Source organism: Lissotriton helveticus, chromosome 10, assembly GCF_964261635.1.
Source record: "Lissotriton helveticus chromosome 10, aLisHel1.1, whole genome shotgun sequence".
Lineage (NCBI taxonomy): Eukaryota > Metazoa > Chordata > Amphibia > Caudata > Salamandridae > Lissotriton > Lissotriton helveticus.
The window spans coordinates 628,978,738-629,004,669 of record NC_136071.1 but is presented as its reverse complement, the minus strand read 5'-3'; the positions used below and the strand labels follow the sequence as shown (position 1 = coordinate 629,004,669).

At 43.6% G+C, this 25,932-nt stretch overlaps 1 protein-coding gene and 1 long non-coding RNA gene across 4 annotated transcripts in view; one reads left to right on the top strand and one right to left on the bottom strand.

Moving 5' to 3' along the window:
• The window catches only part of SHISA9 (shisa family member 9), a 1,140,149-nt gene that overhangs the window by 202,924 nt on the left and 911,293 nt on the right, over nt 1-25,932 (top strand). The window lies entirely within an intron of this gene.
• Nucleotides 1-25,932, bottom strand: part of LOC144784418 (uncharacterized) — a 464,308-nt gene that overhangs the window by 11,793 nt on the left and 426,583 nt on the right. For all 3 annotated transcript variants that reach the window (XR_013601639.1, XR_013601640.1, XR_013601641.1), the window contains one exon: nt 5,832-5,877. This is a non-coding gene — a long non-coding RNA (uncharacterized LOC144784418). The remainder of the gene's footprint in view (nt 1-5,831; nt 5,878-25,932) is intronic.

Sequence of the window (25,932 nt, the reverse complement as noted above, 5' to 3'; positions counted from 1 at the left end):
GTAGCACTGCTGCAGTCAGCAGAGTAGATCTTTATTTCTCTCCCAAGAATAGTTGTCATCTGTACACCACCAGCCCTATGGAAGGAGTGCCGTTATAGAAGGTCTTTCCTACCTGTCGTCCCATTGGTAGTTCCTTGTCCATTGCCTTGTACAGCCCCTACAGGTATGGTAGTTTGATTTACAGGAAGGATTGGGGACATATGTTAAGTTGTGCTATTATTATTATTTATAATCTGTTAGATGGTTCTGGAAGAATCTGAAAGGCAGGTAGAATACAGGACTGAGCCCAGAAGTTGCAGTTCTGGGCTAAATCCAACAGGAGAAGCAGTGGAGTGCTTAATCAGGAAGATCCTGTATGACCCAATGGGAAAAGTAAGACTTGGATATGCCAGATGTATTTTCATGAAGAACAAACTAGGAAGCATGCATTTCTTTTACACACCTCATTAGTTAAAAATTGCCTCATTATGAAAATTGATGCAATTGAACATTCACCATCTCTGTTTTAGTTGCCCATGGATGCACTCAACATATGCACACGGGTCCCCCAGAATCCTGCTCATGTGGCTCATTGTATTGTGTCCCCCATGGGTCTGAGTTCTCCCCACTTCTGTGTAACAGGTCACGCATCATCTGCCAGAGCTGCTAGTTCAACATAGATACATTCGTACATACAGGCAGAAAATGCACAAATCGTCATCTTTTTGGAAAAAAACCTCTTTGGTAACCTAATCACCTAGTTCGTATATCACATTGAAAGTTACAAGAGAAATACTGTAGTTTTCACTGTGTTAATGGATTAAGAACAGATACCTTACTCATCTAAAGGACAGAATTGCTTCCAGTTAAGTGACTGAAGGGACTTGGGCCACTTTCTCCACCTTGCAAAGAGTAAAGAAGCTTTCAATCACCTTTGATTCAAATCTCTTATTTGTTTTCATGATTAGCGGTGTGCTGGACCTCTCCATGTTTTGAAACAATCTACTGGGGCTACAGATGTCACATCACAATTTTCCACACTTAGAAGCCTAGGGCCTCATTTATGAAAAGTGTTGCATCACTGGTTGAAAACAACGATGCAACGCTTCACTGCGCCCTCCTTACGACACCTTGGATGCTCCATATTTACAGTACGGTGCTCCATGTCGCAAGGATTGACCAGATATGTCAGGAATCCTGCTGTATCCGATGGAGCAGTAATGATGCATTGCTGGAGTGTGTCGCAAAACAGATGCAACTTCAGCAATGTGTCATTATACATGTGTGAGTCCCATGTAAAAGGGCCTGCATCAGTCTTTTTGCCTGTTGTGAAGCAGATGTAAGGATTTAACACAGTAAACTCGTAGAAGTTCACTGTGCCACTTCTATAAGCCTTTTTATGGGGGAAAGCCCACCCTGCATACATTATACCTGACGCAGGTATAATGTAGCGCAGGGTTTTACAAAGTGACGCATCTGCCTAGATGTGTCACTTTGTAAATATGGCGCTGTGTGGTGCATTTTTTACTCCACCGCAGCGTCACAAAAAGTGATTCAACAGCAGCATAAGCCCTCCATAAATAAGAGCCTCAGTGTTCAAAAGGTATTTGCACAATCAAAACGTGCGGCAATAATTTCTGACTTCCAAGTGCAAAAAATAAATTCAACATGTACATAAGAGTCAAAACAATCCGCAAATGGATTTGTGGCTTGCAATGGCCACAGTATGAGTTTTTTCGACTTTCAAAGTAAGGAAGCCTAAATGAGGTTTTCCCACCTTTTTGAGGCAAATAGAAGTATTATTGCAATCAAAAAATATGATTGGTGAGATACAAAACCTGAAAGGGGTTGGTATCCATTTACAAAATGGAGACTGTCTTGTAATAGACAGCTTCCTCTTTGTGAGTATCAGCTGCATACATCAGGGTGAGCATGCAGCAGTCCAAAGGACTGTTACATGCTCTCCCAGGTCTTTTCACCTCTTGCCTTATAAAATAAAATGTCCAGTGTCCTTTAAAGGGAGATGGCTGTAATGTCAGCATTTTGCAACTTCAGTGATGGAAGTCTGCTGTCCATTCAAGGCCTACAACCTTGAGTTCGCAGCCATTCAGAAGGATTTGCACACAGAATCCTGCCAAATCTTTACACCTAGGGTAGGATGACACAGGATTTCTATGAATACTTCTGAATTGGCATTTTGCTCTTTGTTGGATTGGTACATACACCACATAGCAAGAAATAAAAGGAACAAGTAGAAATGCAGCCAAGTCCTAAAACAACAACTGTCTTATAGGGGCATAGGATGACCTCTGCAACCCCAGTGCTGCAGGGAGACCCCCACCCTTTGAAGGTCCTCATTCAGCCTCAGTACTATGAATATTTGTGATATATGGAAGACTCAGGGACCATCAGGACATTTGCCAGAGTAGCCCCATCGTTTTGGGTTACGCCACTGCTGCCTTATGATCTGATCCATAGTACACCGAGCCCTAAATGCCTTCTTGTGGAATAGCAAGACTATAATAGTTTGGTCTGTGCATGCCTCCCCCTGAATCGTTTAGGTAGACTCTAAAGGGGAAACAGCCATCACATCGCATGCGTTACAACGCATGTGATTACAACAACCGCGTTGTTACATCGCAGTCCCATTACAACGCATGTCGTTACATCGACTTGCTGTAGGGGGCGCGCTAACCTAAGGAATAGTATAATTTACTAATCCAACGACTTCCCTACTGTTGCGCACACTGGAGTTGGAATTGTAAATTATACTATTCTTAAGTTCAGCTCGCCCCCTACAGCAAGTCAATGTAACAACTTGCGTTGTAATGGTACTGTGATGTAACAACCTGGTTGTTGTAACAACCATGTTGTGATCGCATGCATTGTAACTGTATGCGATGTAACGGGCTATATTCCTCTAAAGAATCCAAAAGCAGGTTGCCAGGAGGATGCTAAACATTTCAAAATTAAACAACTCAATCTCTGCTCTTAATCCGTTCCGTGCTTATGACGGAACCACACCGTCATGAGCCACAGGCGGCGTGTGCTCATGACGGCATGGTTCCATCATGCGGCTGCCGCTCCACCCCCGCGGCATTAATTCCCCGCCTGTGTGGGCGAATTAATGAGCGGGCGGGGCCGTGACGGAACCACGCCATCATGAGCACATGCCGCCCGTGACTCATGAAGGCATGGTTCCGTCATGAGCACCACAGCGCCGCGCTCACCCCCTGCCCCCCCCCTCCCCCCACGACGCGGCAAAATTCGCGATGCGGGAAGGAGTTAAATCACGACACAGACGTCTACAGGTTCAAGTATTAAATTCAATAATAGTAATATTCCAAATTTGTAAAGCGCAAACATATCACCCTTTAAGGTTTAAAGGCGCTTGGGGCCGTAGGGACGATTAAGTGAGCTATTGCCTCAAGTCACATGGTTCTGAGCTGAGCTGTGGCCGGCGATTGAACCGTGATCCCCTTGTTCCAGATTCAGCCAGTCTGCCCGCAGCACCACACGTCTCCCACAAATTCACGAAATTCTTAAGTATCCATGAAGCCCACTATAATAGAGGTCCTACATATTTAAAGTTCGCCTCACAATACATCCCTAATAGCACTGTTCCACCCGCATCCCTACATCTTATCTCTCATTGTCCCTTCAACTAGCTGAAATATGATCTGGACTTCAAGCCATGCAATGACCTGTACAACCTTCCCTTTCCCCCCTTTGAAGCTCTATCAATCTTCTTCTCAGTCAAGAAGCTCCTTAAATTTCGACACTTTAAGAAAGTATTAAGCTGAAAACTTATTTTCGTGGCCCACTATTGAAGTATGACAGATTGGGTGATTTACCTAATTGGAATGGTCTATCATTTACTTTTCATATAGTTTTAGCCTTCTGTCTTTTATCACTTTTACTTCTTCTGTTCTTCAAAGCACTCGAAAGCTCTGGTTCCAACCAGTGATTTACAAAACACCTAAATAAATAGTGTTGCAATTTTATTCCTTGGAATTAATGTGACACGCTACATGAATATTTATGAGCAAATTATTAAAATGTAGCACTAATCATGTCCTCGCATCCAGTTGAATTCAAAACGTTTTAAAGCTATGTAGGATATAATCACCAAATAAAATGTGCACTCTTTTTATGACCCTTACCCTGATTAATTAGCTGATTGGCCTTCCATGAACATGATCTATGACATTTATATTTGAACCGAGTGTACAGCTGCTGCTTTTTTTTAAGAAGAGATACTACTCCAATTAAATTAGCAATATTTCTGGCTAACCTGAGTATGTTACAGATTACAAGTAAAATCGCACTTGATCAAATATACCCATGTGATTCCTTTTGCACTGTATAACATGCAAACAAGCATGAATATGTGTCAGTGCCAGCCACATCCTCTTTCTGGAGGAAGTGCTATTGTGAGAAACATACATAGTATGATTGCAACATGCATTGTAGTAAAGATTATGCTCAGAAAAGCAGTTATTTTATAATTCAAGTTTTTATTCTAGATTTCACAGGGGTTTATTTACTTCTGTTCAACAATTATTGTTATAGAGTTCAAATATGTCCCCACTCAGGACCTCATTACTAGTAACCCTACAATTTCCATATGAAATACCACTTTGGGCAACCACAAGTGGCCCTGCGTTTCTGGATCTGGGTCCATAAACACAGGATTCAGGTTTAGCAGGTGTGAATCCACACCAGATAAACCCCAAATGACACCAAACCAGGGCTGAAGGCAAAGGCATAGCTGACTGCCCCTCTCGCCTACACCACCCAGGGAGGCGATAACACTCCTTCTTGCATTTCCATGCTATGCTGTGTCATCCATGCCCAGCTCCACAGTATATTGTCCACAGCCATTTATCACCTCCTTTGTGCAGGTACCAAAAGGCAGCAGAAAAGGGTTCATTATTGGGAATAGGGAATGACATGTGGAAAAGGTCCTGGTATTGTGGGTCTGCCTTTTATTTGTAAAGTTCTGTGGTAATAACATGTAAAGCCTGTTAATTGGTGCAGGAATTTTATAGTACCAGGTTATAGTTGTCAGAATATAGTCTGACATAAATGCTGTGTTGTAAATTTGTCTACAGATTCATCATACCACTGGCATAGGGGCACAATATTTATGTCAGATGATATTTCTGTATGGGAAATTCTTACACAGAGCCCCAGATATTCTGACTGCTCCCCCAAATATCACAGCACCAAATAAAGAGCTGCTTCTGACGAGGCCCCTAATCACATCTCAATGCAAATGGCAAAGAAAATAAAGTTTGAAATTACTAAGTAATTCTGAGTGGGTCTTTAAATATGAGATTATTAGTTGTGAGAAATAACTGCAGTCAGATTTCCCTCCACACAAATTGTCCTGGGCATTGCCTGGAGAAAAGTGGGTGTGGAAATGGGATCAACTATGGGGGAAATTTGCGGTTTTAATGTGTGACAAAACTGGATTGCTGAGTTATTCCCCATTGCAACTTCAAAAACTTGGATCATGTGCGGTAATGGGTTTACCCTGGAGTGATTGTTGTGCACTGTAATTTTAAGCATCTTAACATTGTGCTTAAACATTTCAGATGAAGTAATTAAACATACTGTCAGAGAAAATGCAGGTTGATATAGTGAATCTTGAACCATACGTGGAAGAACAAGGTACTCATCCGTGGGAGAGTAGCACTAGCACGGCCCTACACAGAGCTGGAACAACACTAGTAAATAACAGACTTCTCAGGAAAACGTTTGAGATCAGTACAGGAGACACAGAGAATCTCAGACACTACCTATTCAATCCAACGTGTTCATTTGTTAAGACATCAATGCTGTCTTACCTTTAACTAGGAATTCATCCTTGTAATTGGTGTGCTGTGTAATGTGCTGGAAAAAAGGGATATAAACACACACACAGAAATTCATTGGCCTTAACTCTTACATATTAACGCATGAGCTACTGGTTTCATGTAATTTAGTTTTCACTGAAATTAATGCACACCACATGAAGAACATGTATTAACTTCGGAAACCATATCACCTACACATTCATATATAGTTATTATATGCTCTCATAAATCTCTATGGCCCAGATTCTCGTAGCTGTCATGGAACGCAGCGCAGCAGATAAAATGCTGTACTGCGTTGCGTGACAGGGAGAGATCAGGAGAGCGCCATATTCACCACAATATGGACTCTCCTCCCTTCTCCCTAGCAAAGACGCGGATTTCAGCTGCCAAGTGCCACGCACACACCATAGCGCTGATAAGCGTGGCACAGTGGAAATTAGGGAGTTTGGCTAATTAGGCAGAATGTGTATAATACCACCATGCACTGATCTGTCTATATAAATCTCTATTTTATAAGACTGAAATTTTGCCCATATCAACATCAGGTCCTCCGACAGATCAGAGAGTTGACAGGGATTTGGCAAAAGATCTATATATTGAGGACCTAGAATAAAGGAACTATTGTTCAAACCACACTATACATATTTATATATAAATCTCATTATTTGTCATATTTAATAACAACAGACTCAGCTTCTCTATTACTATATCTTTATCTATTTCTTTGAAAGCATATTATTAAAATGGTCAAACACAAGTACAGTATTGAATTAGAATCATCACACAAGAGAACATAAACAGTAATTCACAATAACATCTAATTTTAAGAAGCATGAGTTGAGTGGATAGAGTGAGAGACAAAAGTTCATTACAACAAGATTAATGCAAATTAAGAACTTCATACGAACCTAAGAAAACTATAATACAGCATGCTATAGTCAAAATGTTAACCCTCCAGCCAGAAGGGAAAGCTGGGGCAAACCTCACAAAGATATGAGGAGCAAGGTTAAGGAGTCAGCATCAGACAGCGTTAGCGAAAGAAACGCCAAGAAACCGCTCACACGAATGCCTCGTACAGAAGTCGAACCTCACCGCAACCGAACTGAGCCAAAAAAAAACATGGATTGCAACACTAATAGTTATACCCTAAAATTATAATGTTCAACCCTACTCTAGTAACAAATCCAGGATAGTCTTTTCTCATCTTTGGTTTAGAAGCATGGGGTGTTAGGTTACACCACTTTCGTCACTCCTTTCCCTCAAAGTTATTTGTTCAGACTCGCTGTCATCATCATCCTTCTGCCAAGGCAGTCAAAATCTTCTCCTTCCTCAACACACACACACAGGAACAAATTTTGCAACTTTTACTAGCATGGTTATCCACAAAAAGAAACAATTTCCCCGGACAGTAGGAAGTTCCGCTGATACTCCGAACGCGTAGCAGCTATTGAAAAGTAAGAACACAATAGTCATCTATAAAGAATAAAAGACATTTTCTGCATTTCTACATTTTAAAGCAATTTAACCCTAATAGCAGTTCTTTTTAAGGTATTTCTTTGCAAGCGTGCAGTTTTCTCTAGGAGAAATAAACAGATTCAGTTATTTGCTCAAAATGAAACTTCATTACTCTTTTCATTATTCTAACATACACGTAATCATTTAATACAGTTATTCTGCGTTAATATGCGTTATTATTAGTTGCTTAAGCACATTTCATCTACATTTGATTAGGAAAATAACATAATTTGCTCTTTCTTAGCTGTCTCGCGTGCAGGAATTGTTTGTGGCCTACTTTAACCAATTTTAATTTTCCCGCACCTTTCTTATTCTCTTTCCCAAAACAAAGGTTAATGATGCTCTTTTTGGTTAATTTTGAAATCTCTGTTAATGATTTTCACGCCATGGGAGATTAAATCTGAGCAGGTTTTACTTACGGAAAACCCTGCTCCCTCAGTGCCATAGCGCTAGGGTGTGTACGTGATTCTAGCATAGGTTTTGTACAGGAAGGGTACCCTTCCGGTACAAAAAACTATGCCTAGACAAGTTTAAAAGCGTTTACTGCTGTGTATGTGTGCTGCACAGTGCAGCACGCATGCAAAGTCAGAAAAGCACTGAGAAATGAAAACATTTCTCTGTTTAACACCTACTTTTCAGTGGCATTAATTTTTGGCATTAAACTCTTTCTACTGATGGTTGAGAATAGGGTTTAGCATCTAAAAGCATAGGTGGTAGTACGGGTATGCCCATGTACCACCCACATAAGCCCCCTTGACACAAAGCAATGCAAAGCATTGTTTCACGCTGCTTTGCGTTAATTTTCCATACAAACCAACACAAATACCAATTTACATTGGTCTGTTAATCCCAAAAAAGGTTTAGCTTCCGTTTAGCGTTACAATCGTAACGCTAACCTGACACTAAACCTTTGAGAATCTGGGCCTAAATTTGTAATTATTTTTAAAGTCAAAGAATGTACTCAATATGTGTCCGCTAAGTTAGGACAATGCTCATCATAACGTCTACAGGAGTATGTAAGAGCCTTAGTCACAAACCTCTGTTTCATTCATAACGTTTGCGTAGCTCTTAAAATTTCAGGAGTATCGTAGAGAAAGGTCAAGAGTAAGTCATCAACAGAAACATGTTAGTGACCCAAGCCCCCTCTACATTTAATTTTGCACTGTTCTGTAATACTTCATAAGGTTTCTTGAAAATTGGTTCACATTGAATATCCACTGCTGTGGTTGATAGGGATACAGTGGTCAGACCCCATAGACCCTCAGAATTGCCACAAGATCCTGGTACTGCAATCATCACTTAAATATATAAGGACACAGTTGCCTTTGATATCTGGAATATTTTAAATACTCCCTTCCTTCAAGGATACTTTCTGCAATCCTCAAAACTTGCAGTAAAAATTCCTTTGGTAACAAAAACACACAGCCCCTTTAGTACAGAGTGCTTTCAGACCAATCTCAAGCTTACCTTCTGTTGTTGAAGTCATGTAGCATTTTGAGTATAGAGCGCTTCATAGCGCTATGTCAGCAGTCTTGGACCTCAAGGGTTAGTTGGCAGCCCTTGTTTTGTTATCATGGTTTTGACTCTATCAATCAAGACATCATGTCGAGTTTTAACCCGTACTTGTGATCGCCTAGGACTTTTTACAGCAGGCACTTGTGCACAGGGGACAACAAACAAAGGGAATTAGGAATAAGGTTGATTATAAATTTGAGACACAATTTTTTGGGAAGTATTACAAATATGGATGCGTTGACATACATTTAATTCATGGGAAACAACCATTACATCGCAGTCATTACAATGCACTGCTGTTACATTGCATGCCATTACAACACGTCACTACAACGCATGCCATTACAATGCATTATCAGGTAAGTAATCGGGATTTTTAGGTTTTGCCTAATATCATTCGCTTGCGAATGTAATAGGCGAAAATTCAAGGGCTCAATCGACTCGTGAAACCACTGCAGTTTTCTCACAGTGCATGTGAGTCACGTGAGCACAAAAGCGGGTCACGTGACCACACAAGCACGAGCATCTCCCTAATCCGCCTGCTCCCCTCGCTCGCATTCCCGCCCCCCCCCCACCAGGCTCTCCCGCCCCATCCGGCTTCCCTCCGGCCATTTGCCACACTCCTTGCCTCTGTCTTGCCTCCCCCTCCATTCTCCTCCCCTCGCTCGCATTCCCGCCCCACCACCAGGCTCTCCCGCCCCCATCCGGCTTCCCTCCGGCCATTTGACACACTCCTTGCCTCTGTCTTGTTTCCTTATGTCTGCTCTATGATGGGCTCGAGTGCGCAGAATACCGAGTGGCACCCACAGTCCGGGCCCAGGAAGGGACAGATGCGTGTCTGTCCATGGCCCGCCGCCGCAAAAGACAGACAAACGGCTTCTTAATGGCTGCCAGCGACCCACGGCAGTGTATTTATAAATGCGCGGATTACTGTTTATCTGCTACACAGATGCGTGTTGTACAACACACAATAAAAGCCAGCACCACCAACACGGGCTTAAAGCAGCCTCACAGCTTTGTGTGCAGACAATGACGCTGCCAGGCTCTCTGCTCTGCTAAGCTTCTGTGAATGCGCGTTCAGATTGTTTTACCTACTTGTTGAGTCTGATGACTAGCGTAATTATATCAATCTGCTGTATAAACAGAGTGCGCCCTGCGTACTCTAACCACGTGTGTAGTATTTTAATATGTCAGCTTATATTGGAAAGTTTTCAATGAGTGAGTAACACCATACGAGGTAAATGGAATTAACAAATCGACTAATCGAAGGGGAGCAAAATCTGATTTATAAAAGTGATGAAGATGCCAGCTTTCCCTTTTGCGAGGATGAGTTGGAACATTCCACTTCTCTAGGTACCTCATCATATGGAACTGACCCTGACTTTGGTTTTATCGTGACTAGATTATTGCAACACTTTCTAAGCAGAGTCGGCTGAAAAAAGATTGCTTAGAGTCCTCTAAATGAAGCAACACTTTCCTCAATCCAAATAAATCTGATTATAGTTCACATATCTTTAGCCCTCAAAGAACTTCACTGCCTTCCAGAGGCACCAAGAATAAAATTCAGATTGCTATATACCTCCCTTCCCTGATATTTCCCGTATATTTTTGTTGTGTGGGTACCCGCAAACACCAGCTCCAGAGATGCACAAAAGAGCCCTGAATTGCTACTTGAACAAGGATGCCCCCCCCACTACATCTGTATTAAAGATAATATTACCTCTTGACCCATTTGTATGCCGTCCGATCTGCGCACGCGTCAAATTCCACAGCACCGCGGCGGAATGTGCGCCATGGCGAAACGGTTAACGGAGATGCTCTCCATCTCTTCCTATGCCTCTAGCTCGCCATCTCCCTCTCTCTTTTCTCTCCCTCGCTTTCCTCTTCTTTTTTTCTCTTTTCTCTCCCTCTTTCCCTCCATCTCTTTTCTTTCCCTTTCCCTCTCACTTTCCCTCTTTCCCCCCTCTCTTTCTTTTGTCTCTCTTTTCTCTCCCTCACTTGTTTCTCATTCTCTCCTCTTTCTTTCCCTCTCTCTTTTCTCTACCCCTCTCTCTTTTCTCCCCCTCTCTCTTTTCTCTCCCTCTCTCTCTCTTTTCTCTCCCCCCTCCCGCCCTCTCTCATTCTCCCTCTATCTCCACATCTCGCGCTCTCTCCCCTCCTCATTCTCTCTCCTCTCCCCAGTCTCTCTCATTTTCTCTTTCCTTCTCGCTCTCTCTCTCTCTCCTTCTCGCACCCTCCCATCCATCCATCCATGGATTTACACAGTTCTACCTATGCTCTTTCTTTGTCTCACATTCCTCGTGCTGCCCTCGTCTGTCTTGTTCAGTCGCACCCTGCATTCACTGTGAGGGAGTCCGTACTGGAAGAGCAGGGAGCCCTGCAGCTCACGGGGCGTATTAGCGGGAGGGTGCTGAAGTATCACAAACCGATCTGCAGCCGGTGCTGCTTCTTGGGCAGAGGAACATTGGCAGAGCTATGTGGGGTGCGCACCTCAGATATAGCACGAGTTGTAGGGTAAGGGCTGATAGACGGTTGTGTGAAATTTAATAGAGAGCCGGAGGGAGAGGTGCAGGCGTAGATTGGGGTGCATTGGACGAGCTGCGTGCGGATGGCTGCCGTTGACTGGAAAAACAGTAGGAATGACGCAGGTGAATACTGAGGTGCCCTGATAGAGCACGCGCCTGTGCCTGGCCCTAGCAGCTGGCTGGGGCGGAGGGGGAAAGGGCTCATCAAACATTCCATCGCGTGCAGACCTTTGCCCTGCACCTCTACCATTGGCTGCCGTGCCGGAGTTCCCACGCCTCACTCTGCTGCACACCTGTGTCAGGCATACGTCATCAGCCGTGGCCTGCTCCAGATTGCCAGAGCATCTCGGACACATGCGTGGGTGTGAGTGAATGAGTGTGTAGGGGGGCTGGGGGTGGTAAGGGGCAATGGGAGTAGGGAAGAGAAGCTTCTGATTCCCACTGGTACCCAAACCCCTTTTTGCACCGACAGGAGTTTACTACATTCTCAAATTGAGGAGGTGGGATTGTGGATACCTTGAAGAGCAGTATTTTTTCCCCGCCACATTCCCACGGGGTAGCCAGGCCCCCGCAGATGCCCAGCCATACTGTGCTCCCCACTTGCCGGCACCTCACCCTTCTATGCACACACCCATATACCCTGCCTCGCCCCTCCCCTCCCCAGGCTGCTATTTAAGCCGCCTCTGAATTATTCATGGCGGCGATTGACATGCTAAAACATGAACTCCTGCAAGGAAATAGACCGCAGGGCCTCTCGTTGTACAACAAGCTCTCTGCTGGGTTTCCCCTCCGGGCTCTACCCCCACCGCTTTAGTTTTTATAAGAGATTTCCAGCCTGACCCCAAATTGAGCAGGAGTGGGCTAAAGCGGTGCTCTTAAATTTTGCCCCAAACCTTTATTTTCATTAACTGTGAGCGGGCTGAGCAGAGTTATGCACTGTTATTTCTCCACAATTGCACGCGTCGAATGTACAGTGCCCAAACCCCTCCCCCACAACCCTACTCATACAATGCCAATTACATGCATTGAGCCATCCGGAGCCTGGACCCGCAAAGGCTAACATATCGCAAAATGGCGACAAGACCCTAACTCCTAAACCATTTAATGCTTTCCTCGAAAGGGCGGTGTCCTTCATTTCCCCAAACTGTCCCCCAATTAATGACCATGATTTTACCAGCAGTTACCACATGTCGTTCTGTAGAAGCTGCAGTGAACTGACACAAAAGACAATTTTTTAAAAATATTCTATAACTTTCTTTCTAGACGCCTGAAAAGGCTTCGGTGTCCTTCCGAGGACAAACACATCCCTTTCTCATTACTGTTGACTTATTGCTTTTGAAAGCTGCTTTTATAGATGGGAGAGTTTGGGGGAAACCGCACATGCATTGAACTAGTGTTTGGCTAGGAAAAACCGCAGGGGGTTGTCGGGTAATCGAGCTACGACGAGCAATAAAGCCGGAGCAATCGCTGAGTCAGCATATCCAGCTCTACAGCCCCCCCCTCTTTCACATCTACGCCACCCGGATGAGGACTCAATGTTAGTAACTTGGAATACTGGGGCACTTTCCTGCCAATGTGTTCAGTGTCCTGAATAGGAAATTTGTCAGTGGCTGACGTAAAGTTTGTCTTAATTTGGCAGCTAGAATTCTCCCGCGACTGTCCAGCGAGTTGCTGCTCTTGCTTATGCAGTGACGTTTTTCCTGCCTGACTCCTGGTCTATTTTGTTTTATACTGCCAGTCTAAGGCATTTATTCTGCTAATGAGTCCTCGATTGTATTTGAAAAGTCGGCGCCCTATGCCTGCTTGTACAAAATACATTTTGCCTTGCTTGTTCTGTGAGAGAGAGAACCAAGCACTGGCGTTGCCAATAGGTCTCGCAGTAGGAAAGTTGGAGCTATTGGTTTTGTAAATTACATTTTATATTTATATATCGTTATTGGCATTGTCAATAACAATATATAAATATAAAATGTCATTTACAAAACAAATAGCTCCAACTTTCCAAATGCGAAACCTATTGGCAACGCCAGTGCTTGTTTAGTTTTAGGGTGGGTATGGGTTTTGGGGTACATGGGGATAGTATTTTTTACCCCTACACTATCCAAAACCTACCCTACTGTTGCACTCACTGGAGTAGGAATAGTAATTTCTATCCCTACACTATCCAGCATTTACCCCACTGTTGCCCCAAAGGTATTATGCTTTGTAATGGTATGCGTTGTAATGGTCTGCATTGTAAAGGTATGCGTTGTAATTATAGTTTCCAAAAATGCGTTGTAATTGCATGCATTGTAAAATCATGTGTTGTAATGGTAGTTGTGATGTAAAAACCGTGTTGTAAAGGCATGCGTTGTAATTGTTTGTATTGTAACGTCATATATTCTTACTTCATAGAGTGCATTTCAGACATGGTTCCAAGTTCACAAAAACCCAAGGTGTATGTTTAAACCTGATGTTTGGAATTATCACATTGATATTATGGTATTGCATACATTCCTAGATTACACCTTCGTGTCTCATCACTGGGTAACCGGTGTCACTGCATGGCAGAAAATCTGCATGTGTAGGCTTAGAAAAGCTGTGTATTTTCAAAAATATATTTTCCTTTTTCAGTACATGGAAAAAATAATATATGCCCCTTCCTCCCTTACATAGCCTGGGAACATTTGGAATATAAATCATGTGCCCACACATCTACAGCATCTATACCTGAATCATGCAAGTGTAAATGTAAAACTGGAGGTAGTTGTGAAAATGGCATTGCACATTATGTCTATACCCATAAGGTTATGACTGTAATGTGATGAAAACCAAGATTTGGAAAAACCTATTATGAAGCCCTAATATTTATTTCAGGTCTGGAACTCAACCCGTCAAGCATTTATGAGTATAGGAATTGCAACATTAGGGGTGCGATTTTACATATTTGTGCATGCCTTTACAAATCAGCCCCGAAACCTCCAATTCCCTATTAGTAAAAGTGCAAAGAGGGCACAGTCCTTTCTACTTGCTCTAATGACTATTCTCTGACTATTCCTATTTCATTCCCATATTAAATGTTTTCAGGGTAATTCGCACAGGCATGTAAGAGTAGGTAAATGATATTACAGGATAAATGCCTTCGTGAATAAGACCCTTTGTACTGCTTCTCTTTTAAATATGGGCTCTCATCAATCTAATGTAGGTTTGTGTGTGGATAATCACCTCATTTGCTTTAAGTTGTATCGCTCCTCTTTGAAACTGGCTTTGCAAAACATCTGCAAGGTATCACACTGATGGGCTGATTTACTAAGATTTTACGCCATGTTGGCATCACAAAAGTGACACAAATCAGCGCAAAATCTTTTTTTCCTATTTTCTTTACAGCACTAAACTTTTTTAGTGCTGGAAATAATGTGAATGTAACACAAAGCAGCGCATCATGCTGCTTTGTATTATTGAGCACCAAATGGGCATACCATGGGTCACGGGAACTCATACTACGGCCCGCGGTCCGCCAGTGGCCCGGCAAGCCTTCCCTGGTGGCCCGTGGACCTTGCAGACATCTACCAGTGTGACTCGGAGACTCTGATGCTCTGTGGGGGCCAGCCATAGTCAGAGTGGAGCTGCAGCGCTAAAAGGTGAAATACAATACAGCCTCATTAGCATGCAAATTGTCTTTTAAAGACCTGTGAAGTGCTCGGGTGCGGCTCTGTGTGTGTGTACCGGAAGCTGTCTCAGCCCGGGCGCACACACACCCTGCCTGTGTGTCCCCGGAAGCTGTCTCAGCCCGGGCACACACAGGCAAGGTGAGATGACGGGCAGCGAGGGGGGGAAAGGGAGGGAAACAGAGGGAGAGGGAGGAAGGGAAAGGGAGGGAGAGAGAGAGAGGGGGAGGGAGGGAAAGGGAGACAGAGGGAGAGGGAGGGAGGGAAAGGGTGACAGAGGGAGAGGGAGGGAGGGAAAGGGAGGGGGAGGGAGAGGGAGGAAAGGAAAGGGAGGCAGAGTGAGGGAGGGAAAGGGAGACAGAGGGAGAGTGAGAGAGGGAAATGGAGACAGAAACAGAGTGAGGGAGGGAAAGGGAGACAGAGTGAGGGAGGGAAAGGGAGACAGAGTGAGGGAGGGAAAAGGAGGGAGAGAGAGGGAGAGGGAGGGAGGGAAAGGGAGGCAGAGTGAGGGAGTTAAAGGGAGGGAAAGGGAGACAGAGAAGAGTGAGGGAGGGAAAGAGAGACAGAGACAGGGTGAGGAAGGGAAAGGGAGACAGAGTGAGGGAGGGATAGGGAGATAGAGGGAGAGTGAGGGAGGGAAAGGGAGACAGAGGGAGAGTGAGGGAGGGAAAGGGAGACAGAGGGAGAGGGAGGGAGGGAAAGGAAGATAGAGGGAGACAGAGGGAGATGGAGGGAGGGAGAGGGGGAGGGGGAGGGAGGGAAAGGGAGGGAGACAGAGGGGGAAAGAAGGAGACAGAGGGAGAGGGAGACAGAGGGAGAAGGAGGGGAGGGAAAGGGAGGGAGAGGGGGAAGGAGGGAGGGAAAGGGAATGAGAGGGGGAGGGAGGGAAAGGGAGGGAAAGAGAGGGAGAGGGAGGGAGGGAAAGGGAGGCAGAGTGAGGGAGGGAGAGGGAGACAGAGGGAGAGGGAGGAGAGTGAGGGGGAAAGTGAGACAGAGGGAGAGGGAGGGAGGGAGGGAAAGGGAGGGAGAGGGAGGAGGAGGGAGACATAGAGGGAGGGAAAGGGAGGGAGAGGGAGAGTGAGGGATGGAGAGGAAGGGAAGGAAAGGGAGGGAGAGGGAGAGTGAGGGAGGGAAAGGGAGACAAGGGGAGAGTGAGGGAGGGAAAGGGAGACATAGGGAGAGTGAGGGAGAGAAAGGGAGAGGGAGGGAGGGGGAGTGAGGGAGGGAAAGGGTGGGATGGAGAGGGAGACAGAGGAGGAGGGAGGGAAATGTAGGGAGAGGGAGAGTGAGGGAGGGAGAGGGAGACAACGGGAGAGGGAGGGAGGGAAAGGGAGACAGATGGAGAGGGAGGGAGGGAAAGGGAGAGTGAGGGAGAGTGAGGGAGGAAAAGGGAGAGGGAGGAAGAGTGAGGGAGGGAAAGTGAGACAGAGGGAAAGTGAGGGAGGGAAAGGGAGACCGATGGGGAGGGAGAGTGGGGGAGGGAAAGCGAGACAGAGGGAGAGGGAGGGAGGGAGGGAGGGAGGTAAAGGGAGGGAGGGGGAGGGAGACAGAGGGGAGGGAGGGAAATGGAGGGAGAGGGAGGGAAATGGAGTGAGAGGGAGGGAAGGAAAGGGAGGGAAAGGGAGAGTGAGGGAGGGAAAGGGAGACAAAGGGAGAGTGAGGGAGGGAAAGGGAGACAGAGGGAGAGTGAGGGAGGGAAAGGGAGACAGATGGAGAGTGAGGGAGGGAAAGGGAGAGGGAGGGAGAGTGAGGGAGGGAAAGGGAGACAGAGGGAGAGTGAGGGAGGGAAAGGGAGACGGAGGGAGAGTGAGGGAGAGAGAGGGAGACAGAGGGAGAGAAAGTGAGACAGAGTGAGGAAGACAGAGTGAGGGAGACAGAATGAGGGAGCCAGAGTGAGGGAGGGAAAGGGAGGGAAAGGGAGACAGAGTGAGGGAGGCAGAGTGAGGGAGTTAGAGTGAGGGAGACAGTGAGGGAGGCAGAGTGAGGGAGAGGGCGAGCGAGAGAGAGAGAAAGAGAGCAAGAGAGATGTGTGTATGCCGGGTCTGGTGGCTCAGTGGACGAAGGCGTCCGCTGCAGACACCAGTGATCAACCTCATGGTCAGTTGTTTTTGTTGCTCTAGCTCCGCCCCTTCCCCACTGACCCCATCCCCACTGGTGCGGCCCTCAGACACCGTAAATTTGGCCCCCGAGAGAAAGTTTGTGAGTACCCATGCCATGGGTGGTACATGGGATTTCCCATGCAAGCACAAAAAGCTTCTGACGCTAACCCAATTAGGTAGACAGAGTTCAGCTTCAGAAAATAGCTCACCCTTCAACCAGGCGCTATGAAGGAGAAATTCTTATTGTCTCCTTTATTTTCCAACTTTGCATGTGTGCTTCACTGAACAGCCCACATACAAAGTGGGCAAATGTTTAAAAGTAGTCGAAGCATAGTATTTTGTACTGGAAGGCTATCCTTCCAGTACAAAACCTATGCTTAACTCACACAGACACCCTTGCCCTATGGCGTAAAGGTGTCTCTGTGGCACAGGACAGCAGATTTCAGCACTGGCGATAGTGAGATGGGAGGAGAGTGACATATTTTAGTAAATGTGGTGCTCTCCTGCTCTCTCCTTATCACACAGTGCAATATTTGCGGCTGCTGCACTGCGCTTCATGAGAAATTGGTAAATCTGGACCGGAGTGTTTGGCTTATCTCAATCAGTAGTGTGGGTAATTAGCAATGCACTCTTGGTCTGGGTGAATCTAGAATACTTTCTGTTTATACAATGAAAAAGTCAAGTCTTTACATTAAACCGTCAACTTACAGAGTGCACTATTAATCCTTGAAAAACTAATTTTCAGACCGGTGGAAAACAATTGGATTTTGTTGGGTTTCCTAATTTGTTGTTCTTACATTTTGTTTTCCAAGACAAAGGTTAATCACACGTTTTACCATGTAATAATTTGCTCACACCTCCTTCCCACCTCCTCCATTTATCTCTATACTCTAAGTATGAGATTGCAATGTATGGTCTATATTTTGAATGAAGTCTGGGAAATTTTCAGAAACATTTTGCAATATTTTACTTAAATAATGTCTTCTTCTACACTTTATTTCGCCTTTCCAAGGAGCAAGCTCTGCGAATCCGATCACAATCCGTAAAAAGCGCTAGACACCTGGGCATGCAGCTCGAAAAAAATGCCGCTGTTTTGCACCAGCAAGATTTAGCTGCAACTCTTGGAGTTTTGTAGATTGTGTGACTTACTTATTCAATAAATTGTTTTAAAATGAGTTTGCCTTCGATAAATAATCTAAAATTCGTTCCTGTGATTTGCTGCTCTTTCTTAAAGGTACCATAAAAGTCTGAAAGTAACTACCATGGAAATTGCAGTTTCAGTTCTCATTTATAAACTAGTTAGAAAGGCGATAGGGGAGATTTCTCGCTCACGATGGTGCTCTCAAGTCACAGAAGTAATTCACCCTGCAACCTAATGGAAAATGTATCAACACAAATGTCTGCAGCCGCCATACAGCAGCTCGAGACGCTTCCATTACCGTCCCCGGTAATTATATTTGAATGAGTTCTTTGCAAAATGAATTTGCAGGTATTGAGATTCAAACATAGACTAAGAATAAAAAAAATATGATTTAAAATGCGCTTGCTTTCAGGGTTAATTCATCAATTTTAAACGTGTATCACTCCAATGGCCATCAAAACACCATTTGTATTAAAATACCTGTTTCTGTGTATCTTGCTTTTTGATGCATGTCTATTCCTGACCTAAGGATACAGATAATGCATTATCAAAAATTGAAATTCACTTTGTGAAACAGAAATTCTACTCTCAATTTTTTGCTGGGTTTGTGCAACTTATTCATTCACTTAACTTGATGAATTTCGGTCTAAATGGTGCACTATGTCATTAGTGCCTATCAAAGCAAAGCAAATACATTGTGGTTACCCGATTACTACATACCATGTATTTTATCTTGGCTACAAAGCTCCACTCCTTTGTATCTGCGTACCTTTTTTATTGATGTAAGCAACACTGATTTGCCCCCACTAAGGTGGTATCCAGGTGCACAGTAAAGACAACCAACCACAGATTCTGATCATAAAGTGCTAGGGAAGGGTAAAAACTGCAGACTCCATTTCAAAAAGTGGAATAGAAGCATTATTCAGCTGCAACATATAGGGCCTTGTTAGGATGTCAGTTGGTAGGCCTCCAACCAACATCCTTCGTTAGACTTCTGACCCCCGTATTATGATTATGGCGGTGGGAAGTCAAAACGGCGGTCATTGCGGCGGGCTTCTGACGGGCTCAAAGAGCTCTTCGGCCAGCCAGAAACTGCAACATAATCCCTTACAGATGGAGTTTCTACCGTTGGGATTATGATGGTTTCTGACATGCTTTTAATGTAGGGTTTTCTAACATGAAAAGCCTGTCGGAAAGTAACTGGCCACTATGCCTCCGGTTGAGGGCCTGCGGGGCACCTATGGAGCCCCCCTATAAATCCCTGCACCGTGTGGCAGGAACTGTGAGATACCTGCCATGCGGTGCAGGGATTTACAGGAACTCCTATTTCTCTATGGAAGCATGTGCTGGAGCCGGTTTCCGACTGCTGCACAAGCTCCCATAGAGATAGTGGTGGGTCTTCTGCTAAGGCGGAGGAGCATCGCCCCACTGCTCAAGGAGCAGTGTAAGCAAAAAAAAAAAAAGATAATAACTAAAGTTATTATAATTTAATTTTTTGCATGGTCAGGCTAGGGCGGGGCGGGGCTTGGCTCCCCTGACGTCAGGGAGGAGGAGTGGTTGTGCACTCTGCAAAGTGCCCATGATTGTTTGACCAGCCCTCTCAGCAAATGGCTTGTTCTCCATGGAGAACACACCCAGGCCCCCATTCCCTGGCTGAGCACTGAGCCTCGGCACTCAGACCAAGCACGATGCTGCATTGCAGAGTTGTGATTGGCTCTGGGGAAAATGCGTGCTTACCAATCACAACACTACATTGACGCATTATGATTGGCTGTGGGGAGCCTGGGTGCTTCCTGCTCCCCGGACTCACTCGATGTGGGATAGACGTGGCGATGGAGGGACAACAGCGAGATCAAGTACGTGATTTTTTAATTTTAATTTTAAAACGACCCCCCTCCCCCCGGCCCACCCCGTACCTTACCGGCTGCCACTGCATAGGGAAGTAGCAGTTTGAAACTGCACCATGTACGATCGCATTATAATATTGTGTTCGAAACCGCAGACCGACGGTTAGTTGGATCCCACACCAAAACGGTCTGCCCTACATCGTAATTAGGCCCATAATGTTAGTTAATATAATGTGAATAAAGGCTAATTAGGCACATGTCCACTTACATTGTATCTATCTATACCCCTTAGGAATCTTTTGTTTATATTTCTGAGGGACTAAAAAGAGTTATAAATTGCACTTGTGAATTGAAATGTGCAAAGCATGAATAGTTTATTAAATGCATCAGTAAGTGGATCTAAAGCAGGGCCTCTATAATTATGCGATTTTGCATCCAGGACATTTTGGCCATGATTATGGATTTGACAATATTGCCACACAATCTATAATCTGCTGCAAAGTTTGCAGACTTTTACAAAAAAATTGTTTCTAGCTCAAACAGATCACTAGTTATGAAAATGCTTCCACATGTGTTGAAGGTCACTCACGAAAAATGACTGGTTATCATACGATTGCTTATTCTTGAATTTGGGTTTATAGCTGAACTAACAAAGGGAAATCATTGCCCAGACAGTGCAAATGTGTAGAAATGACAAAATGATGAAGTAACACCATCACAAAATGGCGTACATTAAGCTGCATAATTTGCCTTTTCTTGCTGTATAATTTATACAAGCATGCCACGTAATTTGGTCATCATCGGTCACATAATTCCAGTGGCGCTAATCTAAAGCGCATATAGGACGTGATGCACATGCTGTACTACCTAAAGCGATGACTATAGTGATTGTATTAAAAAAGTAGAAATAACTATGCTGTTTACACCATAATGCAGTTATTCCCACCATGACCAGGAGATAAAGAGATAAGTAAAAGAAATTCTTATGACAGGAGAATATTGCTGTATTGTAGAAAACAGCACAGTGCCTAAGGCCTGAGATTCCTAATGTTGATGGTTATTTCTCTGGTTCCTGTAGCAGGCATTTCTAAGAAATCAATGATAGGTCTATTTGCATAAAAATACAAAATCTTCACTCTTTTGACGAGAATAAAAGCAGGAGAAATGAATCAAATTTGTATGCTGTGGATGCCTAAGCGATTCAGAGTTTGAATTTGTGATGTTGATGAAACTTCAGCTAGCGAGAGCATGCCACCCTGTTTACCTAAGATTGTTATCTTCACTCATCACAATACATCCACTCTGTTCTCTACAGTGGCTACCAAGGAAATGCTTCAGATTATTAGGAGGTGTATTACTAAGCATTGAGCTGTGAGTAGCCCACCTTTTCACCAGTGCATTCTTTGTTCCAGTCTGAAAGCCCTTTCTATGTGTGATCTCCTGCAATGATAGTAGAAGTCCTGCATAAATGTCTTGCTCATTAATGATAATGATGTATGTGTATGTAGTGCTTGATACCACAGTGTCTCTGCTGTGGAATTTAATATTGTTTGGTGCTACATGTGTTACATGTGTCAATGTACAGTATTAATTTTCTGAATATTTGTATAGCACTTGTATATATTCTTGCACATTTTTCATTGTTTGTATGTATATTTTCACTGTCTGATGACTGTTTATTCGATGACATATTTCAAATATCTAAATGTTTTCTAAAAATACAAAAAACTAAAATAAAATAGATGATCATTCAGAAGTAATGTGCTGTTTGGTATCATAAGTAGCAAAATAAATCTGTCTGGCCCCTTTTTTCGTTTAGCATAGTTCAGTGGTCCAAGCCAGTTCAGATACAGGACCCAAACCTTGGTATTTACCTTGTAAGTAATAGGTGTCACATAATGAAGTGGAACGCTATTTATAGACCTTAGACGTGATCTGCAAGTCACTCAGAAATCAGCAGCGAGTGTTAAACGCAATGAGCCATCTTGTAGAACTTGATTTTCAGATCGCTGCAGTGACTTAAGCATGATCCTCGCAAAGCAGAATTTCATGATTGTTTGCGGAGATCCTAAAAACCTTTTCTATCAGAATTTCAAAGGTGGTGGGGGAGCAAAAAAGGATCCAAGTAAGAAAAAAGGGGCAGGTGAATGAGATTTTGAGCCAGTGAAGAGGGAAAAAATGGTTACTTAGGCAACCAGAAAGGATCCCACAGCTGTGCATGTTTCCCTGAGAAGGAGGATTATATGGAAGTAGGGATGTGTTTGGCCGCGGGCAACCTCTGTAGGATTGGTAGGGCCAGGGTGGAGTGAGTCACGTTATAAACTGCACCCCCCCTTGATGCTTGTCACCCAAGATGTATATATGTATACTTTTCAAAAGACAACCCCTAACATCTGAGTTTATTTTGTAAGGGAAGGTTCCTGCTCAGATACACATTCAGAAACTACCCCTATGCTTCTGTGTGATACTTGCCAGGCCTGGTGACAAAGGACTTCCACATCAATACAATTCATAAAGATTGTGTGAAAATGTATATAGAAAGTCCCTCATGCACGTGATTACCAAGAGCCTGTTGGCTGTTACTCGCCAACTGGGTCACTTTCTCATCTTTGTGGCTTTCCTATAAAAAAGCCATAGGAACCAATCCCAGGACTAAATATAATTGTGCTGTTTGTGTGTAGAGGAAGGAATGACTGTATTAGCTTTCTCACAAAAAAATTCTATATTCAAAATGAGGTAAATGTGGCATGCTCATACTCATGATTAAAACCAAGTCACATGTTTAGATCGTTTTAGTGTGAATGGCCGACATGTTTCATTGCCATACAACAACTTAATGGCAAATTCATCAGGGCACGAGGACCGATGATCACCCAGTTATGCACCCTACCTTATGATCCTTGTGTGAACGTCTACCATTAGGCCATAGGAAGAGTGTATCTGAAGACAAAAATGTTTTTGCCGCCGGTGTCGGCAATCTGTCTAGAACCAGAGTAGAGTGAGTCATGTGCAATGTATTCCTTACACATTATTGATGTCAGTGACATGCAACCGTATCAGGCCTGTCCCTTCAGACCTTTTAAGAGGCACAGAGTATGATAGAAAGGCTATTGACTTAGAAAGACGGTATGGACATAGTGGCAAAATCACCCAATTAAGAAATGTTATATGTGATATAGCTCAGCTGCTAACTGGATAAGTCTTAGATGGGGTGTCATATTCAGGCCATGGACTGCTGTCCCAGCAACAATTAGCCTCTTTGAAGATCTGTTTGTAGCCTGCCACAAACTGATAACAAAACCAGGTCTGGGCTCAATAGAAGGATTAGTGTGCAAACTACAACTTAATTCTCTGTATATAGGCAGGATAGCTCCTTCGGTTGCAACCCTGCGCATAGAGCAGTGTGACTCTTGAAGGTGATAGTATCATATATGGCGTTAGTAACCTAGCCTTTGAGCATTAACAGGTTAATACAATTAATACCATTACATTTTAAAGCAAGAACTCCTACCAAATTTCCAAATGTGGAACTCCAAATTATTTCATTATTTTGACTTTCATTAGTTTGTTCACATTTCAAATAGGATCTTTCCTCTGATGCCGCTCGGTCCGATCATGAAATATTGAGTTGTGTGTTATATTGAGGAGTGTGTTAGTAGTAGAGCTCGATTAATCTGAGCAGGGAGGTTTCATTACTCTCTTAAAGGAAATTGTACATGGTTGCAAGTTTGGCTTCTGGTATCTGACTTTTGTGAATCCCTGATTCATATATACACCACTGCTACATGTTGTTAAGTCACAGTTTCTCTAGAACATTTTGCACAAACTTCCAGAAATATATGAATCCCCTCAAAATATGTTGGGTTTTCCGACTATGATAAATTGAGCGGCCCTATTACAGGACCTGTACAGCTCCAATGTTTCCTTCAAATTTAGATATTGAAGACATTTTAGGCCTGGCTTGATACCGCAGCTGTCTGCAGTATTACTAATTCTTTAAAAAATATGCTAGGGCCTGGTTGTAAGTCAGGCGGAGCATTATCCCCACTGCTCCACCTGATCCCAGGTGCTTGAATCCTGGGTCTGATTTTACTGGCTGGAAGTTTCTGGCCATAAATTCACAAGGTTTTGTTTGCAACAGAAGTTTTTTCTTGAGCAACAAAGCTAGTCTCCCTGTTATCTTTACTACCATCCAAGCCCCTCCACCACCACCCCCTCACAGGAAATCTGCTGTTCCCAATTACCTCATGCTCAAAGCAGGTGTGAAATGGGAGCGTTAAACCCCTCAGAATAAGGACTACTATGTGGAATTCATCAAAATAAGTCTGTGTCGCATAGTTATTCCCCCATCTCAGGGGGTTCAACTCATAATAGGCAGAATTCATGTAATGTTAATTCAGGCTGCTGCAATTCTCCACGTGGACTTCCAACCAACTCATAATGGAGGCCATAGCATGGTGTATAGTGGAATATTACCCTCTTACTCAAAACTATTTAGTGTATCATGCCGCCTTCCAGGAAAGACTTCCTTTTCAAAACATGAGAGACAAATTAACTTCGGAAAAGTATCTTCAATTATCACACATTTGATTCTTACCCTCCATAACACATTCTATATAAAAAACATTTCTTTTTTCACCACCGTTTTCTAGCACTGGCAAAGGTGATAGGGGGCTTTAATTGGAAAAACAGCACTGTGCATGCCTTTATTTACATGCATTAGCACAGTTTCCGTGTTTTAAAGGTTTCTATAAGGGTTTGAGCCTTTCTGACTCTTTCCAACCACAAATCGCAAATCTCTGAGTGTCCCATGCTTTCATGCCAACTACATTTGTTTTCATTGGTCTTCTCTTATTTCTTTCCAAAGTGTGTCATAAAAAAGAGTTTTCGCATAGGCTATTGTAACATGTACTCAGATAATTTAGTAATGGAGAAGCTATCAATTAGCATATTCATTTGCATTTCTAATTCAAGAAACACGATCTTAACTACAAATGATGTTTAATGATACACATTTGCGAATAAGGTATTATTAAATGATACACATTTTCTAAATGAGCATCAAATGGCATACATACTTTGTTCTCCTGTGTCTTGAAAGGATGTCACGGTGACTCATGGGTAGTGATATTCGCTGTCACCATCTTCTAAAAATGACTTATTTAATTTAATTTTATACTCGGTTTTATACTCGGTCTAAAATCTCCTTTCCTGCTTCCAACCTTGTGACCTCTGATATAAATTATCTCTGAGGAGCACCCATGTTGAACAGCTCACCAACACTGGGCACAGTTCCATACCTCATGCCATGCACATAGTAAACTACTACAGTGGAAGAATTCAGGTGACTGAACATCTGGCGGGGACATCTGGCTGTGCCTCTGTAAACTGGATCCTTTTCTGCCACCAGTAACATGATGTATTTAATTCTAATAGCATGACCCAGTCTTAGCACTAATTTCACTAATTGCATGGTATATCTCAGACAGAGCTCCTGGGTTAGGAGATTCATTAGCCACGGCCCATGCAGATAAAAGCGGTGTGTGTGTGTGTGTGGGGGGGGTATTTCGACAAACGACGACAAGGAAAAATTTAATATTTATCGCTCCCCAACCTGGCCCCACCGCCTCACCACTCTTACCTGCACGGGCCGCTGCTGGCATTCATATCATTTTATTGATCAACTGTTGATTGATTATAGAGATATTTGATATTTTGCTATAGAATGAAGTTAGACATTTTCTGTGAAGTACAGAAGATCTTAGCCATAAAGAGTTTAAAAAGCAAAAATTCAGGAAAGTTA